The sequence below is a fragment of the Argentina silus genome (assembly GCF_951799395.1).
Source record: "Argentina silus genome assembly, chromosome: 5".
In the NCBI taxonomy this organism is placed as follows: domain Eukaryota; kingdom Metazoa; phylum Chordata; class Actinopteri; order Argentiniformes; family Argentinidae; genus Argentina; species Argentina silus.
This window is the reverse complement of record NC_139659.1, coordinates 14,274,681-14,281,833: the sequence shown is the minus strand read 5'-3', so window position 1 is coordinate 14,281,833 and position 7,153 is coordinate 14,274,681.

Sequence of the window (7,153 nt, the reverse complement as noted above, 5' to 3'; positions counted from 1 at the left end):
TCATTCTATTTCATGCGTAACAATGAACCTCTGATTTCTACCTCCACCAGCCTCCCCTGGTAGAACAACCTCTCTGCAGGACAATGGTTGCTGACACAAGTCAAGCATAGGGCCAGTATTCAAGTAACAATTCTGAGAGCTAAACCATATCTCTGCTCTGCATTGAGGTAAGTGTTCTAATGGTGCAACAGTCCATACAAGGCTGCATTCACAACCGACTGCATTTGTTTGGGTGTAAAGGTAAAAACATAAATGGTAAAGAGATTTGGGCTCAGCATTAATGTTACTGTTTGTTCGATGAAAGATTCATAAGACTTCTATAAATCATTCACTAAGGAAATTATTGCCGTAAACATGAAGTGCCACCCCACATTGTGTATTGAAAAATTAATGGTTTTTAAGTCATAAATTATGACATGGCGTTCTTTCTGCCAAGGGGCCTATCTCACGACTTACATTTCCTTCCTCTGCTGAAGAGTGAAGAGCTCTCATGGTGCTGTATTCTGTTAGGAGTGGCTTCCCTCCTAAACACAGTCATTTTGCAACATCCTCCAAACTCAGAGAAAGTTTCCTTCTAAATCTGCCCCAAATACATTTTTATAAATAAAGTCATACTGTAGCACTCTGGTCTCAAAGCACGGAGGAAGGACTCTCCTTGAGAATGTTACACTAGTATCAGCTTATCAGAAGCCCTCTCATTTAAATCCATATAGAATTATGACTTACTGTAGTTTTCTGCCAGCCATTTTTATGATTCTGCTTTTTAACTTAAAGCCAATTGAAATGACTCTATACACATTGGTAAAGTCCTTACAAGAGTATTTTAAACAATAATATTCTTGAAGCATGGCAGCCTTTGTGTTGTACCCAAATGAACACACTTATCATATCATTTCTGTGTATGTTTAAATAAAAAAGAGCAGTTAGTTTTATCAACTAACCCCAATACGTGCTGCTTCCCCTCTGCCTTTTGTTGGAACAACACCCGCCATTTTATAGCTGACCCATGGTCAGCTTCCAGCCTCCAGTTCCCTCTAAACCATTTTTTAATTTTCCTAAATCGTTAATTGAAAAAAATTGGATTCTGAAGGCTATTCCTCTGGAATGAGAGGGCTGTGGGGTGGAGGATGGAGGGTGGAGGGTGGAGGGTGGAGGATGGAGGATGGAGGGGGAAGCAGCTGGTGCTCGGGCCAGGCCATATGCGTCCAGGCGACGGCTGGACTCTGCCTCGTTGGAGCTGTTGATCCTGGATTTTCGACGACAACATTGTCCACACACACTAACCATGCCAGCCTGCCAGGCCCTGTGATGTGAGTTAGAGAGGGATCCTGTTTGCTGTATTCACCTCGGCCCCTGGGCCGATCCTCTTACAGTAATACCATTGCCTAATCTCAGCACCGTATCACAGGGGGCTCAGGGCGCTATTAGGGCTTTCTGTTAATAGGTTCACGGAAATAGGATCTAACCCAATCCTCCTGAATGGTAAATATGGGCATCGTTGTGGACTGTGCAGTGTACAGGGTAGATGGGGGGACTCTACCATTCAGTGGAGGGGTGTTTTTATGCTCTCTCATCTATGAGGTTCTACATATTTGACTTGTCCCTCTAGGACAACCCTTTGGAGAACCATTTTGGTCCCATCGTGAAGCCCTTCCACAGAGAGGGTTCTATATTGCACCAACCGCGGTACTCCTACAGGGATAAGCCAAAGAACCCATTTTGGTTCTAGATGCAGTAGAGCCTTTTTTTTCTAAGAGGGTAGAAGGGAAGGTAACACACTGTAGCATAGTGTTCAGCATGGCAAGTCACTTTGAGTGGGCTAATCATTCTCCCCAAGTCCACAGGTGTAATGCTACTGTAATTCTCTGTCCTTAAGATATTATGATCACAAAAATGGAGTTCTAACAAATTTCCGTGTGCTCTGAAGTATATGGTTATTCACACCTACGCCTCCGCACTGTCTCACTCTCGTTTTAACACCGTTGCTATCTTCCTCTCGTTCTCTCTCTCTCTCTCTCTCCCTCTCTCCCCCGTGTCTCTAATTAATGATGTTTGGCTGGTGAGCTGTGGCACTATCTCTCTCCTCCATAGGTATTCTGTGGAACGTGTCCCCACCTCCAACCTGACAGCCGGCTTCAACGTCACACTGAGACTAATTATTGGAGAAGGTCTTTCTCTATGTGGAGACCGACTCTCTCTCTCTCTCTCTCTCTCTCTCTCTCTCTCTCTCTCTCTCTCTCTGTGGAAACCGACTCTCTCTCTCTCGCTCTCTCACACCCTCTCTCTCTCTCACACCCTCTCGCTCACACACCCTCTCTCTCTCTCTCTCTCTCTCTCTCTCTCCTGACAAGAACAGCAGCCCTAAATGTGACCTACTTGCAGGTCCATGCTGATCCAACGATATCTCAATCCTCAACCCAGCACGAACAACGGGTGGACCTCGCCTGGTCATAGCTGACTACAGAGCCGTATTTCCATCCCTTTAGTCCACCCTCTCATGTTGACCCCTCTAAAAGAGAGTTTATCCTATACAGTCTTTTCTACAGATCATTAAAAATCTAATTTGGGCTGTATATTTCAATAAATAAATGAATAAATTCCAGTATCTGTAAAAATGTATGTACCTTCTCTGATTTGTCTGATTTGTTTCTGTTTAAATAAATGGCATGCAATATTTGTTTTGAATGCACTGCTACAATGCACTGCTGTGTTATCGTTTATCTCTGAAAATGGATGAATGCAGCTATGCTCTCTCAGGGTAGGTACACCCTGCCCCTATGCTGGCCTTGTTGCATTGTTCAACAAAGCAGATTTTAATAACATTGTGTTGCTAAAGACCTGATCTGATCCCTGGATTCATCTTCTTCAATGTTCCTTGACTCCCTTATCTAATTGTTGTTCCCTGTCTTCATGTTTCAAACCAAACATGCATGAATTAAACAATACCCCGGTCTCCTGAGCCATGATTGGCTTCAAGGCAAAAGATAACGTCCAATTGGAAGATGGAAGAAGTCTTATAACATAACAGTACTGAAAGAGCTCAGATCATTGATTTATTTTTGCATCATAGGATTTTGCTAGAAAATGTAATTGGATTGCAAATCCAATCCATTACAAACACACCAAGTACCTTGGTAATGATGGTAACATTGTATTAAGTTGCAAAAAAACACTGTATAATGTCAATACAATATTGTTTCTAAATGACTGCTAATACAAAAGTACAAGATCAACAACATGAAGTGTGACCGACAAAGCACAGATCTAAAACCCCAAAACAACACAAAAAAACCAACACTGCCGATCTACCCAGAGAAAACAACACATTTACAACAGTAATGAGCAGGCTGCTCTGTTCCAAGATGGCCTCCCTGTCCAAACGGACAGCCGTGATGTAACAGTGGCATGAGTCAGTCATGGACATGTCCATATGGCCACCGTCCACCAACTGTCTGAGTCCAACGCGGGCCACTGGATGAGCAGTCAGGGTTGTGCCCCGTGCTAAACCCTCTGCCACTCAGTGGGCTGTGTAGCACCAGCTCAGGGAGTGAGAGGTAGCCAAAGTGCAAGTCCCCCTCACACACTCGTAGTTCATACCGTTGAGGAGGACAAGTCATGGGCAAACTTGGCATAGTGTCAGTCACCGGCGTGGTACTGAGTCGTGTTGTACCATGACACATCCCCAGCTCAACCTGGACTAAAGAGATGGCCAGATCTCCGCTTGGAGAACGCTCAGAAAGACTGACTGGCAGCTAGAATATGAATCAGATGTTTTGAAGAGTGGACCCATTCACAGGTAGTCTGTGAGCCCATCCCCATATCAAACCTTACAGACCTAAGAGTCTTGGTATAAGATACAGATACAACTCTCATGACTTACATGTTGTCCCAAATTCAAAAGAGACATTCCGCAAGCTGTATTTTCTTTTCATCTAACCCAACTTGCTGCACAATTTAACTGAAAGCGTAGACTTTGGTATATAGGGCGGCGATATAGAACAGCCCTCACTAACCCTAACCACTGTGCTGGGTTTCTGGTTTGAGGAGCATAAGCTTTGGTTCAAGGCGTAGGCTTTGAAATAGGGTGGTTGTACAGAGTAGTAGTAGTAGTAGTAGTAGTAGTAGTAGTAGTGTATTAGTAGTAGTAGTAGCATTAGTAGTAGTAGTAGAAGTAGTAGTAGTAGGAGTAGTAGTATAGTAGCAGTAGTAGTAGTAGTGGTAGTAGTAGTAGTAGTAGTAGGAGTAGTAGTAGTAGTAGTAGTAGTAGTAGTGGTAGTAGTATAGTAGCAGTAGTAGTAGTAGTGGTAGTAGTAGTAGTAGTAGTAGGAGTAGTAGTACTGTAGTAGTAGTAGTAGTAGTAGTAGGAGTAGTAGTATAGTAGCAGTAGTAGTAGTAGTGGTAGTAGTAGTAGTAGTAGTAGGAGTAGTAGTACTGTAGTAGTAGTAGTAGTAGTAGTAGTAGTATAGTAGTAGTAGTAGTAGAGTAGTAGTATAGTAGTTGTTGTAGTAGTAGTAGTAATCATAGTTGTATAGTAGTCGTTGTAGCAGTAGTAGTAGTAGTAGTAGTAGTAGTAGTAGTTGTAGTAGTAGTAGTAGTATAGTAGTAGTAGTATAGCAGTAGTAGTAGTAGTAGTAGTAGTTGTAATGATAAACATTGCGACACTGGCCTGTATAAGGATGCTGCCTGTACAATCCATCTCTAAGCAGCTGTCTCTGCCCAGCGAGAATACAGCACTGCTCCTGCTGCTGCTGCTGTTGTTGGAGGTCTGACATCTCATGGACACATTCCAGTAGAGTCCCAGACATTGAGGGATGCTAGGATGTGAAAGGAGAAGCTTCTTCTGCCAGGTCGGCCATGTTCTCTGAGCTCCACAGGGTTCCACACAGACACGAGGGAGAGGAATGGTGGCAGTGAGACCGTGTTGGACAGTAATGTGCCAAACAGGGGGGGAGACATAGCCAAGAGTTGGCCGTTGACTCGTGAACAAGGAAACTGGGGGTAACATCATGATCTGAGGCTCCAGATATCTGGGAGATGCTTGAACGTATTGAGTCTCTATCTCCATGTCAGTCATTTGGTTCTTTTCAAAAGACGACTTGTTGGTTTAGGCCCAGTCTTGATGCTCCATGTTGATGTGGGAGGTTGAGTGATGAGACTGTTGGTGTGTTGATAACAGCATCTCTCTGATCTCCAGAACACTATACTGTATGTCCTCTGAAAATGACTTGGCATTTTAACATAGCCCTGGCTGTCGTAATAACCCATCAGTGGAGGCTGGTGGAGGTAGACATCGGAGGACGGGCTCATTATAATGCATGGAACGGAATAGGAAATGGTTTTTGACACCATTCCTCATTCCATTCCATGCATTACAATGAGCCCGTCCTCCGATGTCTACCTCCACCAGCCTCCACTGTAACCCATGGCCTGTTGTCCATGAGTCAAGCAACTTCATGAGCTGTCAAATAAACACATGCAGTACTGTATGTAGGACATTCCAAATATCAGCTAATTCTTCTGTTAACTGTTTTACATCCTCAACCAAACAAAGCCAAGTCTTCAACAGCATGCTCCTCTCTCTCACCATGTCGAAAATCTGTTTTTATTCATGCGTTTTACCAGTCTTCCTTCTGCTACAGCATGAGACCACTTGTAGAGTAAAGTATAGAGTGGAAAGGTCAAGAACCCAGGGGGGCTGCTGAGATCTTCATCCCACCCACATGTCCAACGCCCCCATGAATTGACGGCATGACTGTACACTGAATCATCTCCCTGGTGGGGTGTGTTCAGAAGGGCGAAACGTTGATAATGTCCAACGTAGAAATGGAACGTGTACAGTAGAGCTGAAATGATTAACTGCTCTCCATGTTATAATTCTATGTATTTATTTCTGTGTCCTGTCATGTTTTACCTTCTTGAATGAGCCCCTGATGAGACAGTCTGAGTGCACTAGTGCCACTACTAGGAGTGATAGGATCATACGTACTAAAGATGTATCATATTAGCCTGGCATGTACAGTAGCCTTACCTACCCCAACTTCACTTCTTGTTTAAATTGATTAAAAAAAACAAAAATACTTTTAATGCAAATCAAATCTTTCATGCAATTTTTCAGGCATGATCAATAACAAAACACACACGTAACATTGTTTGGAAGACATGAGATTCAATAACATAACGTCTTGCAATATCATTTTTTTGTGCTATTTTTGCACATGGAAAAGACTTGCAGTTGGGAGCAAAGGACTAAAGCACACACCATACTCTCCTCCTCAGGCCTGGATGTGCCATGTGGTACCAACGGGTCCAAACCCCATGACTTCAAGGGAACACTGATCTACAATCCAGCCACCACCAAATCATTCAGTAGGTCGTTAATCTAACCCCAGTGGAATTAAAAAATCATTCAATCTGAGCATTAATGACATATGCAGCAGTAACTAATGAATTAATACAGTTCTCATTTTAATTTATAGAAACATAAAACAATCTGTTAAAAAAGGCACATCCATTTTGGAAAAGCAAGTCACACCTTTATCGCAGTCTCCCGAGCATCATGTTTATATGAACACACTGCAGGGAATAACACAATCCAGAAAGGGCTTTATTTTGAAAGAGCAATGTTTTAGAATCAGGACGGCATCCATAAAATGGTTGAACATGTGCAATAAACTGGACAGACCCCTGCTTTAATATATAGCTCCATGATGAAAGCAACTTTTAATCCCGACATAAGGCGGTTAAATTGACCAACATGTTTCATCCAAATCCTGCGTATATACGTTTCACCACATCTGAGTATCTCATCAGACAGCCGTCAGGCGGTGGCTGCTGCCCAACTCTCCACCCTCACACAGATTCCTCTGTGGGTTTCATCCTGATGTAGGGTCTTTGATGAAGGATCCAGGGGACTTGCTCCTCAACATAGACCTCTCTGTCCTCCTCCTCCTCCTCCTCCTCTCCACCAAATTAGACAGGAGTGCATTAATACGTTGAGGGAAGAGGACATTGCTGTGCATTGGGATTTTTTTTATGATGTGGGTTAGGCAAATGAATATGCCATACTTTTTATTTGCCGTAGGATATCACTAACCATCTCACACAGAGAACGGTTTAGGCCCCAAAATCTGGATAACACAGGTGATGTCAGATT